The sequence below is a fragment of the Phyllostomus hastatus genome, unplaced genomic scaffold, assembly GCF_019186645.2.
Source record: "Phyllostomus hastatus isolate PE091 unplaced genomic scaffold, TTU_PhHast_1.1 phas_contig_41, whole genome shotgun sequence".
NCBI lineage: Eukaryota > Metazoa > Chordata > Mammalia > Chiroptera > Phyllostomidae > Phyllostomus > Phyllostomus hastatus.
Genome location: NW_025333876.1, coordinates 3,930,061 through 3,944,833, shown reverse-complemented (window position 1 = coordinate 3,944,833; position 14,773 = coordinate 3,930,061). Strand labels below are relative to the sequence as shown.

At 46.1% G+C, this 14,773-nt stretch overlaps 1 protein-coding gene across 3 annotated transcripts in view; it reads left to right on the top strand.

Moving 5' to 3' along the window:
* Positions 1-4,258: 4,258 nt before the first annotated feature.
* The window catches only part of SLC7A1 (solute carrier family 7 member 1), a 63,057-nt gene continuing 52,542 nt past the window's right edge, over positions 4,259-14,773 (top strand). The window contains exon 1 of one of the 3 annotated variants that reach the window (XM_045844803.1): positions 4,259-4,641. The gene's annotated coding sequence lies outside the window, so the exon portion shown is untranslated. Of the gene's footprint in view, positions 4,642-4,689; positions 5,420-14,773 lie in introns of those variants that run through there. The other 2 variants (XM_045844802.1, XM_045844804.1) reach the window with 2 other exon arrangements.

Here is a 14,773-nt window from a genome sequence, read left to right as displayed (position 1 = left end):
GCCCCATAGTAGCACAAATTTGGTGCCCTACGACTTCTGGCTTTTCCCAAAACTAACATCACCTTTGAGAGGGAAGAGATTTCAGGCTGTCAATAAGATTCAGGAAAATGCAACGGGTCAGCTGATGGCGATTGGGAGAACTGTGTGAGGTCCCAAGGTGCCTACTTTGAAGGGAACTAAGGCATCATTGTCTTATGTACAATGTTTCTTGTATCTTGTGTCTCCTTCAGTAAATGTCTCTATTTTTCATAGTACATGGCTGAATATCTTGTGCACAGACCTTGTATATACCACATCTTTATCCATTTATCTGTTGATGGACATGTGTCATTTCCATATCTTGGCTATCATGAATAATGCTGCAGTGAAGAGACAGGGGTACATATATCTTTTCAACTTAGTGTTTTCATTTTCTTCAGGTAACTAACCAGAAGTAGAATTGCGGGATCATAAGGTAGCTCTACTTTTAATTTCTCAGGTAATCTTCATGCTGTTTTCCACAGTGGCTGCACCAATTTACAATCTTACCAACAGTGCACCAAGGTTCCCTTTTCTCCACATTCTCACCAGCACTTGCTTTCTCTTGTCTTTTTTAATAATAGCCATTCTAACAGGTATAAGGTGATATTTCATTGTTGTTTTGATTTGCATTTCCCTGGTGATTAGTAATGTTGAGCATCTTTTCATGTACCTGGTGGCCATTTGGACATCTTCTTTGTAATATCTATTTAGTTTTGCCCATTTGTAAAATCAGATTGTTCATTTTGTTTTTGTTATGAGAAATGCATTCTTTATATATTTTGGGTATTAACCCCTTATTGGATATTTGGTTTGCAAAGTGTTTTTCCCATTGCATGGTAGCATTTTCATTTTGTTAATTGTTTCTTTTGACATGCAAAAGCTTTTAAGTTTGACATACTCCCATTTGTTGATTTTTGTCTTTTGTTGTTTGTGCTTTGTGTCATATCAAAAACTCATTGTGAAGAGCAGTGTTGAGGACTTTTTGGTCTGTGTTTTCTTCTAAGAGTTTTACAGTATCAGGTCTGTGTTTAAGGTTTCAATCCATTTTGATTTAATTTTTGTGAGTGCCTTATGTATATATTTTTCCAGCTTGATTTTTATTGAAATTTTTTCATTCTCACTATGAAGTTTACACCCATCTGACAGGTAGTAAAATTCTTTCTAGCTGAGGCTAAGAGGTGACAAACACAATTTCCTTAGGCCAGCAGCTGACATAAAATATAGAGTTCAAAACAACATCTGTATGACTGATTCTGTGCATTTTCTATATTACCTAATGTGCCAGGCTGCGACTTTGTCCAACAATCTCAACTTTAGATGGTGCCCTCTGAGGCTTTAAGTCTAGCATCTTCATTCCTTAATCTTCTTTGGAATCTTGGCTCAATTGTTCTTTGATTCTAATCAAGGTTGCCTAAAACTCTGGACCTGTAATATGAATCCTAACCTAGCTAAAATTTAGCTTTACTTAAAATATTCAACCAATTTTTCAGCTTTTTCTCTAACAGTTTGCAGAGCCCTCAAACATAGTGCTTTTTTCCTAGTTGACACTGAATCCTTTTTGATGGGCAGTTGCTTGCTTATGGGCCTTGTCATGGAGGGTCTCCTGTTGTCTTTCTGAAGATGAAACCTGCTGGATGGGATTGCTAACCTGAGCACAATGTTAAAAATCCCTTTCTTAAGTTCCACTCGTATTCCTATTAGGGCTTGGAAAACTTGCTCTCAGAATTTACAAATATTAACTCTATGTTTCCTCTCTGTGTTGCTCAAACAGAGCAACTCTACAATCTACTAAATTCTATTTATTGCCAAGAGGTTTTTTACTCCATAGTTATATTTCAAACACTAAAGGATAGCCTTATGATAAGAATATAGAGGTTTCATCCACTCTTCTGTTGTTTCCCTGTAAACTGTTCTTTACTTCAATTAGTGTATCCTTTGTTTCTGACTGGATCTTTTTCATGCTGTTGAGATCCTCACTAAGTTCCTTGAGCATCCTTAAAAACAGTGTATTGAACTCCACATTGGTGGATTGCTTATCTCCATTTTGTTTAGTTCTTTTTCTGGAGTTTTGACCTGTTCTTTCATTTGGGCCGTGTTCCTTGGGATCTCCTCATTTTGGCAGCTCCCTGTGTTTGTTTCTATGTATTAGGTAGAGCTTTTATGACTCCCTGTCTTGGTAGTGTGGCTTAATGTAATAGGTGTCCTGTAGGGACCAGTGGCACTGCCTCTCCTATCACCCAAACTAGGTACTCAGGGTGTGTCCTTCGTGTGGGCTGAGTATACTCTCCTCCTCTTGTAGTTGATTCAAATCAATGATTTGGAACATAAGGAAGCAAAAAACAATCAATCAGAATAGTAAGAAGAAAAAAGAATCCAAAAAAATGAGGAAAGTGTAAGCAGCCTCTGGGACAACTTTAAGTATTCCAACAGTCACATCATAGGCATGCCAGAAGGAGAAGAGAGAGAGCAAGAAATTGGAAAGCTATTTGAAAAAATAATGAAAGGAAATAGACATATAAGTTCGGGAAACACAGAGTCCCAAACAAAATGGATGCAAGAAAGCCCACTCCAAGACACATCATAATTAAAATGTCAAAAGTTAAAGATGAAAACAGAATCTTAAAAGCAGCAAGAGAAAAGTAGTTAGTTACCTATAGGTGCATCTCCATAAGATTGTCAGCTGATTTCTCAAAAGAAACTTTGCCAAGAGGAGATTGGCAAGAAATATTCAAAGTCACAAAAAGCAGGGATCTACAGCCAAGATTGCTCTACCCAACAAGGGTATCATTTAGAATGGAAGGGTAGAAAGAGCTTTCCAGACAAGAAAAAACTAAAGGAGTTCATTATGACCAAATGATTATTATATGAAATATTAAAAGGATTTACTTAAGAAACAGAATAAGATCAAAACTGTGAACAATAAAATAGCAATAAACATATCTATCAACAATTGAATCTAAAAAAAACAAACTAAGCAAACAAGAAGAGAGATAGAATCATGGATATGGAGAGCATTTGGATGGTTGCCAGATGAGAGGGGGCGGTGGGGGAATGGGTGTACAGATGAGGGGATTAAAAAGTACAAATAGGTAGCTACAGAATAGCCATGAGGATGTAAAGTACAGTATAGGAAATGGAGTAGCCAAAGAACTTATACGCATGACCTATGGACATGAATAATGGTGTGGGGTTTGCCTGAGGGAATGGGTGGAGGGGTGTAAAGGGGGAATATTGATACAACTGTAATAGCATAATCAATAAAATATAATTTAAAAAATTCCTATGAGGTGTGTGACTTCCAAGCACAAGTGAAATAGGTTGCAGAAGACCACACACAGTGAACAAAGTTGTAGGGGTTGGAATGAAACCCAGATCTGGTGCCAAAGGCAAAGGAGCCAGTCCTTGAGTTGAACTGGATGTGAAGGGGACATACTTTGATGGCAGCACCCGTAGGTGAGGGAGGCTGTGTGGGGTTCAGAAAAAGCCCCAGCAAGGTAGGCCGCCTCAGTGACGTTTGGAAGCATCATTTCACCACTGCACAATTGAAACTAGAATGTATTATTTTAAAACAAGGCATATATAGTTGCTTATTACGATGCCAAGCACAGTTCAATGTGCTTTACAAATATTAGTCCCTTTTTTCCCTTCATTAAAACCTTTTCCCAAGCTAGTACGTGGGGTCATATGCTGTATAAGTTGCTAGTGTGATTACAAGAGGGTGTCATGAGTGGTGGCTGACAATGCATCCCAATTATTGACCAAGGACTTGAACAGGTACAAGGTGTGGAAAGGATGTGCAGGCCACGGACATGGACAAATAGGTTTCCAGTTATCCTACAAAGTCAGAAGGCCGGCAGGATGAATCTGTACAGTTCATCTCTCCTGTCGCAGATTACTGGATCTCTATAGATGATGGTCCTTGCTTGGTTTACTGGAGCAGAGAGAGACAACAAAGAGGTACCTGGCGAGTTGAGTAGGGTGGGAGTGGTGCTCAAATATGTGCCATCTCTGGGATAGTGCCTCTGAAAGGACACCGCTGGACTAGCCCTTTGGCTAGGTGTGCTAGTGCACCTGCCAGGGGCACCAGCAGATGGAGGGTTTGAAACCTTCCCTGACAATGGCCCAGTACGTTCTCTACAAAAAGCAAGGGCATAGCAATAAAATAAAAGAAACGAAGATGTATAATAATTTTTTAAAAGCATTGAAGTGCCTCCAGGATCTTTTACTTTTGGAGGAAGAAAACCAGTGTCAGTGAGCTTGGCAAGGTCCATGCCCTGTGATGCAGTCCCGCCATCACCACCAGCTCTGAGAGGCAGAGAAATAGCAACCGGGTGAATAGGCACTGCCCGCAGGGAAATCCCACGTTGATTGGTGCCACAGCCACGCGCTTCCCATTGGTGCACCGTTGTGACGCGACAGCGGCTGATAAAACCAGGCGCGGATCCTGCTCCCGCCAGCCACCCTTCATTTCGTCGGTGCAGGCAGGTGTAAGCTGTCCACGCGCGGGCGGGGCCACCGGCATCCACTAACGGCAGTCCCACTCCACTCCGCGCGCTTCCGTCCGCGCTTCGGTCCATCCAGCTATACGGTCCTGCCTGCATCCCGCCGCCCGCCGGCTCGGTGAGTGTCCGGCCCTGCCACGCCAGGGCAGCTCCTGGATCCGGATCACCTTGGAGAGAACCCCGGGATCTCGAGGAGTCGTGGGAGGGCGGCGCGGGTCCCTACGCGGGGGTGCTGGCATATTCCGAGTGGCGAGGGTAGGGCAGCCAGGCGATGCGCGGTTGGTGCCCACGCGGCGTTCCCGCCATCGGAGTCCATTTTGTACTGTAAGGCGCAGCGTGCTGCATGATGCAACACCGAGGGAGGGATAGTGGGCCACCTGGTGCCTCGGGTCCGGCCGCGGACTCCCGGAGCGCCGCGACCCTCTCCGGTGGTCTATGGGAAGGGGGCGGGGAGAGGGCACAGGCCGGCGGGAGCACCCGGCGAACTTCCCGGACGCCGCGCGCGGCACGGCACCGCACCCTGCCACGAGGTCCAAGTCGTCCTCCTCCGCGGTGGCCACTCGCCCGGCGTCCCGAGAGGGGTCCCGCGGCAGGTGGCGGGCTGGGGAAAGCGCAGCTCACCCGCGCACGCCGGCCGCCGCGCCCACCGTCCTTCTCCCCAGGATTTCCCTGACGCGCCCTCGCCTGTCTACACCCTTACCTAGGGCCCCCGGGGCATTTCTTTTCGGTGATGTCTCGCCTGGGTGGGCTTTCTTGGGACCCGGCTTGGCCTGAAAAGGCTGAGTTTCTCAAGCATCGTGGTTTGGAGGGGAAGCAATTTCTGCCGTCATCATAGCGGCGACCAAGTCTTCTCAGCGTGGTGCTTGCTGCGTAGTGGGACCTTCCCAGGCTGTCAGGTAAGGCAGTCTTTCCAGAACCCGTCTGTACACAGAGCAGTCGTGCTGTGGTACTTCTGCGGTGCGCTTGTAGCTCTTTCCGGTTTTTAGTGGGTGTAACGCCGGGGGTATAAGCAGGACCGGCTCCCATGTGGAAATAACCTGGAGTTGGATTTATTACAGATTTAGTTAGAAGAGGAAAGGTTGGGCTTTCAGCCCCAGGTGTGTGTCCCAAAAATGTGCTCTTAAAAATTTGACCCAGTAGTACTGCGTATGTTCTTCTTTGACTGAGTTCCTAATTATGTTTAATGTGAATTATACTTTATTCACTATTTGCCTTAACATTTCTTGCCTTTTATGTTTGATTCAAATAATAAGAAACCGTGGCACAGTTATATCCCTGATTCTTTAGCTAGTCTTGGTGGAAATTATTATTTTTAAGTGAATACACCCTCTGTATTTAATACAAAAGGCCTTGTTTAAGTCACCCAATCAGAATAGAAATTTAGGGGAGAACGTCAACAATGGATTAAAATAGTTTTTAAATGTTTAGCATATGAAGATTATGTTTAATTGTGATATATAAAATTTAAAGGATGTCAAAGGAGTTTGCCTAAACAAATAGGACAAGCCTTCATAGAGATCAGAAATGTACTCACTTGTTGGAGTCTGGATTTGAGTCACGTGGGTACTCTTAGGTATTATAATTATTTGCTTTAGAGGAGAAAAAAAAAGGCTTAAAGGACAAGATTGCTGACCTTGGGAGTTTGAATTCTAGTTACATTTGGTAGAAGTTTCCATTCCTTGATGGAATTAAATACATCTTTTATTGATTGTTCCAGTCTACTTTCTTTCTACTAAGGCCTGTAAAAATGTGTAGCAACGTTGGAGGGCCCAGCGTTATGTCTAATTGAATTGATCCCTATTGTGAACAAGGGAGCGACCCTGAAAGGAGTCACTCACACACATTGTGTCTTTCCACAATGCCAGGTTTAATACGGGGGACCTCCCCAATAAGCCAGTGGAGTTACACACAGGTTACATGCAGAAAGGGGGATCTTCTGGGGACAGAGCTCCAAGTCCAGATTACCGGTAGCCTCCAGGGATGGCGAGGTGGGCGTCCATCTCAAGCCGGGCAGCTACAGTGGCAGCATGTGTCTGGTGGAGTGGAAGTCCCATTGGGCTCCAAGCATGACCCACGGTACAGCCAAGCTCAAGTGCGGGATGGTCAGAGCTCTAAGTTCTTATAGCCCACAATGGGCGGTAGTCCCACTCATATTAGTGTCCATGTGGTGTCCTTATCCAAGTGTCCACACCTGTGGTTTTGGTCACTCCAAAAGTTGTTTCTGTTATAGCTTATAACCTCAGTCCTGAGCATATTGCCCCTTGATATAACTAACTGTCATGACTAACAGCGACTCCATATCCGATTGTCAAACAGTGTCTAATCCCTTTTCATTGCTAACTAAATATTAGGAGGCATTGGTTTATTAATACCAGATAAAGATTTAGAACAGGCATAAGAATACTTATGTTACGAAGATAAATATTTTCCTCTAACCCTGGAGTTGTCTCAGCCAGAGTTGCTTTCTGAGACGTCCATCATTCTACCTGGCTCTTGGTCCTCGCACCAAGCGGGACCTGTGGTAGGACCCTAATGTTTTACTGTGTGGTTGGCCTCTTCAGGCCTGGGGGCCATCTACCACTGTAGTGTGAGGACCACTGTGGGTGCCAGAGGCCACAAGGACTTTGCTTTTACTTTGAGTGAGGGTGGAGGACCATCAGGGGCTCTTGTGATGACTCGCAGCCCTGTGTAGAGGAGAGATGAGGGGGAGGGGCAGTCATGGAAGTAGGAGACCAGTTTAGAGACTTGTAACTAATTCTGAAATAAACCCTTAGTCCAGGCTATTTCTGCACAGGAGAAAGTGGCCATAAGTAATTTTGGTGGAAAATGAGGGCAGCTTGCACTGGGACATGGTCGAGATGTCAGGAGGTTGAATTCTCCCTTTTAGATTTTGAAGATAGACTCAACAGGATTGGCCAGTGCAGTCAGTGTGAGGTGTGAACGGGGCCCCCTGTGATTCCAAGAGGAGTCTAGGTACCACATTAGTGAGATGGGGGAAGCTGAGGAAAGAGCAGATGGGGAAGGACATAAGTCCAACTGCCACTTACATACTCAAGAGACAGAGCTGAAAGCGATGTACCCTCTTGGGGGCCCTTCCTAGGTTCATAACTGCCTGGTAGCCACCTGTCCTAGATTGATGGCATCTTTCTTCTCACCTGGCTTTCATGCTTCCTCACACCTGACGGGTCATAGGGTGTCTCAGTGCCTGTGGCCTCCCCGGGCTCCTCTGCCTCCCTTCCGTGGGCAGCTTGGCCCTGGGTTTGTCCCGTTGTCATGATGGAGACTCTGCCACTTGGGATTCTGAAGTCATGGGTGTACTCAGTTTTTCATTCCTGGGCCCACAAGATGTCTACCGTCCAGGGTTTCTTGGGCCTTAGGAAATAGGCATTGGATCCCAGGCCAAGATTCCGTCTACCCCAAAGCTTTAGATGTCTTCTAGTCAAGGATATGGTAGTAGGATCTTCAGTGGCAGACTTTCAGCCCTGTCAACTATAGGAATACTCTTTCTTTTTCTCTGTAATCCTCCCTGCCTTCACCCTACTCTCCACTCCATCTCCACTCCATCTATCCCCCCATCTCCACTCCAAAGCAGCTTTGAGAATACTGCTGCAGTTCAAAGGGAATTATAATTTATCATGGAAAGGTTAGTGTGTTTGCCACCTGGGAATCTGCTGGAAGGTCAAGCAGCAAGTTGGTTAAACAATTTGGTGGACAACTAAATATGTTCATTTTGCTCTGAAGGTGCTTCTTTGGACACCTGGTATTGGCTAAGCTGTGGGTGAAGAATTTACCTCACGTGTCACTCAGGATTTGTTTGTCCCAGGAGCATAGGCTGTAGAAATGACATTTCTGGACATAAGCATAGATTCTGGCATAAGGCTCACCCATCCGACCACATCCACTGTCCTTCATTTGGCTCTTCCTCTGGTTATTGTTACTAGCAGATGTACATGTGCTGCAACGCCTGCAGTGAGAGCTCTGTGATGAGGGAAGAGGCCCTCACTGCTTCAGTGTACCTGAGATAAGCTGCCCCGGGGCAAGGGCAGTTCTAGGAGCTGAGGACAGGAGGGGTCTGCACTCAGAACAGCACAACCTTAGGCTTTACTGCTGTCTCCTTGAGACCTTCCAAACCTGGTAGACCTGCTCTGTCTGTAGATTGGGGAAGCCTTCCCTCTCAGCCTCACAATCGTGAAGCATGAAGTCCATAGGATGCTGTGAAAGAATAAAGGGATTAAATCAATGCATTTAGATTCCTTTCATGAAGTAAGTTCTTTTTGTTGCCAGCCTGCTATTCTGATGGTGGCAAATGGAAGTGGAGCTCAGGGAAACCTTTCAAGGCTGTGAAGAGGGGGACTTGCCTGGAGGCAGGAGGAGGAGCCTCATTTCCCTGAGTAGGACTGTGCATCATCTCTTCCTTGTTCCTGGGTGGATTTTTTCTTCCTTTTTCTATAGGGAGGGTACAGATAGTTTTGTTTCCTTAACATTCCATATTCCTACTGTAGTGCTTTTTTTCATAAGATTCAGTCAGTCGGGTTCTTGACCGTGAGAACAACTGCATATGTTTTGCTTGTTTAGGCATGCATCCTGCACTCCCTGCGGGCTCCACGCACAATGAGCCCCACATTGTAGAGGCCATCAGTGTGGAGTCTGAGCTACAGGGGGCAGCCTCTGCTTGGTGTGGCCATCCTGAGCCACTCATGGAACCACACATGGCAGGGTTAGGGGAGATGCCATGCCCCCTCCTAACCACCCCTGAAAAATTGCTCAGGGTTTGTTCATCCCAGGAACACATGCAGTAGGAATGACATTTCTGGACACAAGCATAGATCTGGCATAAGGCTCACCTGTCCTGGTGGTCCCAGGCTGGGCTCCACTGGTGGGATGAATGCCTGTTCTAAGATATCTCTCAGAGCCACAGAGAAGTTCTTTTCCTTATTGTTTGCGTGACAATTGGCTTCTAGTGCTTTCTTTGTAGGAGTGAGAGGATTTGAATGAGGTAAACACACTTAACAACCTCTGGCACCAACTGAGTGCTTGATATAAATGTTAGCTTGTTAAACTGGAAAGAAAGCTCAGTTCTTTGAGTTAGGTATGGAGAGAAATCATTTTTATGACAACTTTACCCTGCCTTCCCATTCTGCCAGTGTTAAAATGTGGTCCCATTTCCTTGGACTTGTGTCTGTGTTGTAGGGGCAGAGTAGTGCCGAGGTGTTGTGGGCACGTCAAGTTTCATCAGCGTCTGCCGATTCTGGTCCAGGATCCGTGGATGTGGCCCTAGTTCTTGTATCATTGTCCCCTGTAGACCTGGAGGGCTCTCTTTACTAATGATCTTTCACAGCTGAGGTCAAGGAGGGCATTTTGTGGCCTTTTTGCCTCGATGGGGAAGGGAACACTGGGGAAGAGCCACAGATTCTGGGACTATGCTGGCTTTGACTGCTTGCACGACCTTGAAGCCACTCTCTCTTTAGAACCAGGTGCTTCCCTGGGTGTGGGGGACAGGTTCCCTTAGGTCTCAGATCCAGGCATCTTGGGTTGGGCCTCTTGAACCTCTGCCAAGCAGAGCTCACAGCCCCATTCTTAGTGCTTGTCTGTGTGTGTGTGGGAAAGTGTGTGCGTGCGTGTGTGTGTTTTTTTGGGAGGTGTCTGCCTTCGTCATAGTCATCCTGGACCCCAACCATTTTGTCTAAGTTACCCTGAGGGCTTTGGGTTGAAGAACCAAAGCCCCAAACCCAGCTCTCTGTTTTCCACTTGATTCCCTCTTCCTGGAGGTAGACATGTCCAGTTGTCTAATGCCTTTGGGTGGGGGGTGGAGGTTCCCCTGAGCAGCAGTGAGAAGGGAGGGGAGCAAAACCTTGTCTCACTGGTGTTTCTCCACACTGTTCTGTTACCTTCTTCCTACCCGTGACGAAGACGCTGGAGTTGATCTTATAAGGTTGGTGTGCACATGTTCTGTTCTCATATCTTTTGATCTGCCTACCAAGGACCATTAACCAGAGCCTGGTACACAAATGGGAAGGGAGGGAGCGTCCTGGGCTGGGTGAGATCAAGAATCACAAGCACAGACTTAGGACTCACTGAGTACTTGGCGCTTCATATATTTCCATTTAATCCTCACCACTGCTGAGAGGTTGGCATTGCCGTTTTGACTGATGGGGAAATGGAGCCACACAGGTAGGTAGTGAATGGCAGAGAAAGGAGCTGAACCTGGCAGCTTCACCTGAGTCCCACCCACCCACCAAGTGTGCTGTAGGGCCGTGGGCGTCAGACTCACCTGGGGCCCGGGCCTCCTTGGGACTGTGTTCTGCATGCCAGGTGCATGAGGCGGGGCCAGGCACTGAGGTTTCAGCACAAGAACCTGAAGAGGCTCGCCCCCATGCCCCTCTGTTTCTGAGTCCTGGAGGTGCAGGGGCCGGCTGCTCTGCCACTGGACAATGCCCTGCTTTTCCCCTCTGTTTACCCAAATTTCTCTCTGTGATCTTTGAATGAAGGTCTTTCCTCACTAAGCCTCACCAGCAGAACCCTAAGTACAGCTGTCACTAGTGTCCCTGGGACAGCGGTGCTGGGTGGTAGCCAGAACCCGGTGCTGGCATGTGCGACAGAGGCTGGGCTGCCTCCTTTCTTGGTCAGTGGTTTGGCATTCACGTCCCCAGGGTGGTGCTAAATGGAGGGACTTCCTGCCCAGGCCACAGGTGAGCCCTGTTCCTTTTGTCTACACCCAGTAATCTCCACCTGGGGACAGCCCTGTGCAGGTGGTCTCGTGGGGACTGGACTCTATCTATGGGGAAAATTCACTTCCAGGCTGTACTCCATCCTTCTCAGGCCCAGCGGTGGGAGTGGTCCTGCCCCCAGACCTCCTTTTTGCTGTAGTGTGGTGAGATGCTGAAGTGCCTCCTTCCTTGGGAAACACTTCTTTGACACCCTCAGAGTGCCAGGGCCATCTGTGTCCTGGGGTGAGTCTGCACAGGCCCAGGTGCAGTGCAGGTGCTGACAGATAAGTGGGGAAAACTCCCCCACCCCTTTTGTGCTGTCCTTTTCTCTTTTAGTTTTCATTTCTTTTTTAAAAAAATTTTATTAGCATTTATGTTATGCTGAATTTACTCCTGAGCCATAAGTGTTACTTCAGTTTCTTCTGGGATATCTTCTTCTGTGCAATCGCCTCTTCTGGTCTAGGAACCATCCTCTTCTTCAGCAGGGTCATCTCAGTGTAGCAGGGAGAGCTCGTGTGAGGGTGGGTTATTCCACCTGTGAGCTCTGTGAGTTCTGCTCCATATCTTGGGAACTTTGTTCACCTGGATGTGCTCAATGACCAGAGAACCTACAACTAAACCTTAAGTTCAGCAGTGCTCTCTGCACTTTTACCAAAAATTCAGCACTTGTTTTGGGCCACCAACCCTGTGTCCAGCCCCACTGTTTGGCCTGGGCACACCTACCAAATCCACCATTGTAATGACAGAATGGTACACGTTGCTTCTGTAAAGTGACATCCTTCAGGTACTTGGCGGCTCTGCAGATGCACATACCCCTGACGGCCTAGGCAGTTTCAGGAGTGTTCTTAAATTGAACGTGAAGATCTGAACCTTTCGATTTGCATGATTCTGTGAGATTTTCTGGGTCGAGTGAATAATGAACCATTTTCAGAGGTCATCTCAGGCACTTGGGAGAAACACTCTTTCAACTTTCTTTTGGATAACATTTCAGACTTAAAAATTGCAAGAGTAGTACCAAGAATTCCTATGGACCTTTTTCTCAATTCACCAGTTTTTCACACTTTGCTCCCTTCCTTCTTTCTTTCCATTGCTTAATTGATCGATCTATCTACACATGTAAGTGTACATGAGTTTTTTTTCCTGAACCATTTGAAGGTAAGTTGAAGACATCTTTTTATTTACTTGGACATACTTCACTGTCTCTCTCTAAGAACAAGGATGCTCTCTTACTTGATTTTCCTTATCAAAACCAGGAAAAATTTTAAAAGATTTTATTTATTTATTTTCACAGAGAGGGGAAGGGAGGGAGAAAGAGAGGGAGAGAAACATCAGTTGGTTGCTTCCTGCTCACCCCCAACCAGGGACCAGGCCTACAGCCCTGGCATGTGCCCTGACAGGGAATTGAACCAGCAAGCTTTTGGTTCGCAGGCTGGCGCTCAATCCACTGAGCCACACTAGCCAGGGCCAAAATCAGGAAATTTAACATTGAGTCAGCGTTGTTGTCTAGCCCACCATCCATACTCCACTTTGAGTTCAAATAATGTTTTTTACTGCCATATATATAATTTGTTTTTTGTGGGAGTAGATCTTTCTAAGGAATGAACTATGGTCAAGTTTTCTATCTCACTAAGCAAAACTGTTTCTAAAACTTAGAATGCACATCATAAAAAATTTTGGAAAATACAGAAAAGTAAAACAAGGAAAAAAGATAAAGCACTCACAATTTCAGTACAAAGGTTCAGTGCCATGACAGGTGGAGGGCTTGTGAGAGGTGCTGGAAGACTCCAGCTCAGGGTGACCTGGTGACTGGAACCTGCACCCACACACCCAGGCAGCAGCCTGGAGCCAATCCCGGGCTGTGGGGAGGAGGGAGCAGGCTCCCGCCTGGAGCCGACCTTCCTGCCCACTGCCCACCACTCAGGCAGCTGCCAACCTGAGCAGGCGAACTGAACCACTCGGAGTGGGGAAGGGTGGAGATCATTATTAAATACCTAGGACTTGTTCAAGAGCTAAGAAAAAGTGTTGCAGGTCCTCTCTTATCTGCTCTATACCCCTGAGTTTCTAGACTCAGCAGTGGGCCATGATGGGCATAGGGACTTGGTTGGAAGGAACAGTGCTGGCTCTTGGCAAATACCTCCTGGTTATTTAATGCTACTTTTGTTGACCCTGCTGGCCCCCTACTAGAGGGCCAGTGGAGAAAGAAGAGGTGAAATTCTTAGTTGTGAATTTTGGTTTCTGTTGGTGACTATCTGCTAAAAGTTTCTTAGGGGAAGGTTCCAGAACTGTGTTTGAAGTATGGCTCTTCCTCTGCCTTTCATGTATCAAGGTCATCCCCTTTGTCATCACCTACTATAACTGAGGGGGGCTCCATTTCTTCCTGGTCCGGAAGGGGTCTTAGACACTCAGCGAGTCTGGTTTTGGGAACGATTTTGTTCGTAGGGACTACCGTGGCATTGTCCACTGCTCCCTATCTTCCGTACCTCAGTTTCCCTGAGCTGGGAATGAATATTGTGTGTGAAAAGGGACTTTTGAAGGTCATGATCAAAAGCCTTGAGTATATTCCACGTGTTTGTTTTTTCTTCCCCTGCCCCAGACCCTCCCCTTGAAGGAGCTGGCCTTGAGAGTGCTGGGGTGGGCAGCCATCCAGCTCTTGTACCCCCCGCTGTGGCCAGGGGCTCCTAACCTGGTCAGGCCAGGATGGCAGGGCTGCTCTTCAAAGAATCCTTTGAAGTGCAAACATTTCCTTTCCTGAAAAGAAGGGAAATTGAAATTGTTCTGTGCAGACAATGTTCTCTTAGATCAAAGAGGTAGTGGGGCCTATAAAGTAAGGGAGACTCAGAAATTAGGCCTTACACGGTGGCGCGGGGGATGTGTGGCTGTGTGGGTGCACCCTGCCCGGAGTGTGAGTTCTGCTTTCCTTTTTTATTTATTGAATTTTTGAGGCCCTAAATGTAGGTCTAACATGTTATATTTAACTATGTCTCTCTTTTGTATTTTTATCTGGTGGTAAGCATTTAGGAAGGTCTTTTGGGAAATTATGATACCATTCTTTATGGAATATTTGGTCGCCAATAAAAATGGCTTTTTCCAGGGACATTTGATCTTCTAGGAAAAGCTTTATTGTTAAAAGTGAAAACTGGATGGAATTTTTCATACTGTTATCTTAATGAGATATATATATTTGCACAGAAAGAAGACACTGTTCAAGTAGACCGTGCTTTGTTCACTGCTGTGTATGCGGTTCCAGAATTAGCACTCAACAAATGTTTGCTGAAAGAATATTTTCATAATCGGCAGTATAAAAAGATATTTTGAAGGAAGACTGTCTTTCAGCTAAGTAGTAACGTTTTGGCAGGTGGAAGGAACCAGACACTATTTTAAATTTCTATTGTAATGCTGCCCTGGTATCTCACTCTGTGGTTTATTTTGTTTCTTGAGACAAACATGTACCACTGTTTTGTGCTTTGGACAAATCGTCCTGTGAATGAGCGGCTCTGACATTTCTGTTTTAGGAATAATCCAGTGTGTTGAAATCAGTGTCAG